Source organism: Chlorocebus sabaeus, unplaced genomic scaffold, assembly GCF_047675955.1.
Source record: "Chlorocebus sabaeus isolate Y175 unplaced genomic scaffold, mChlSab1.0.hap1 unalloc_scaffold_299, whole genome shotgun sequence".
Lineage (NCBI taxonomy): Eukaryota > Metazoa > Chordata > Mammalia > Primates > Cercopithecidae > Chlorocebus > Chlorocebus sabaeus.
Window position 1 is genome coordinate 10,578 of NW_027327591.1, and position 1,395 is coordinate 11,972.

The window sequence follows — 1,395 nt, forward strand, 5'->3', positions numbered from 1 at the left end:
GTGTTTGTATATCTATTAATGTGTGTTATGTATATGTGATATTTTCTTAACTCAGGATAGCGTTGCAAAATTCATTTATAAAATCCTTTAAAGGTGCTCTATTCTAACTTGGCTTGGAAAAAAATAAGCAGTTATAAATAAATATTCACCAAACTCCTAGAAATATAGGAACTGATCAAATGTTTTTTAAGTTAACACGATTTAGATAAAACTTAGTTAAATAAGGTTAATATAATATTTTTGGTGTAATAAAACAACTATGTCTTCAAAGTTGCCACTATTGAATATGAAACAAACATAATTTCCTATTCTGCTTGAGTTCTACTCAAATAAGCTAATATTATACTTACTAGAAATGTAAAATCTTAAAGCTTATAAATTTGATTCTAATTAAGTTGTCATTCTTATGAAAAACATTATTTCTTTTTTATGGTGAAAAGATACACATATATTTAGAGTTAGCCAGCTGAACTCGGTTTAGATGATCCCAATTTTGTTGCAACATCCAAAGGAGCATCCAACATCATAATCAGGAGACAGTCGAACATATGCCTTCTTCTCTTTATCAGGTCGAATCAGGATGTTGACTGTGGCCACATCCATGTCCCAGAGCTTCTTCACAGCCTGTTTGATCTGGTGCTTGTTGGTTTTAACATCCACAATGAACACAAGCATGTTGTTTTCTTCTATCTTCTTCAAGGCCGATTCAGTGGTCAGCGGAAACTTGATGATAGCATAGTGGTCAAGCTTGTTTCTCCTGGGGGTGATCTGCTGAGGATATTTGGGCTGTCTTTGGAGTCGCAGTGTCTTGGGCCACCTCAAGGTGAGTGACATGTGGATCTTCTTTTCTGTGTGTTGCTGTGGACACCTTTCAACACTGCCTTCTTGGCCTTTAAAACTTTGGCTTTGGCTTTGGCTTTGGCTTTAGGAGGGGCAGGAACTTCCTTCTTCACTTTCGGTGCCATCTTGTGAAAAGCAAAAAACATTATTTCAAAAATAATTTGTTTACTGTAAATCTGCTTAATAGTAGTTTCCAAAATACTTTTTGGTAATTTTTAACCTTAAAGTTAAGCTAAGTAACAGATTTGCTTTAAATATCTAGACCATTTATAAATAAGATACAATACTAAGACATTAATTATTGAACATAAATCAAGTTTATATACTTTTTGCTTCTTATTTTTATAGAGAGACTAAAGATATTTTAGACCATTAATAAACATGTTTTTGTCTACCACGATGAGAAATTGTACGATGAGGAAACACATCCCTGTAGATGTTGGGAGATGGTATACTCATACATTTTCTAACGTACTATGGAATGCTAATATATGACAGTTTATAACTATTTACTTGTTAGTTTTATCTGGAAAATAAATGATTACTAAGTATTAA

General features: G+C 32.7%; 1 pseudogene; it reads right to left on the reverse strand.

Moving 5' to 3' along the window:
- Window positions 1–477: 477 nt before the first annotated feature.
- Window positions 478–1,090, reverse strand: LOC140711221 (large ribosomal subunit protein uL23 pseudogene; annotated as a pseudogene).
- Window positions 1,091–1,395: the final 305 nt, after the last annotated feature.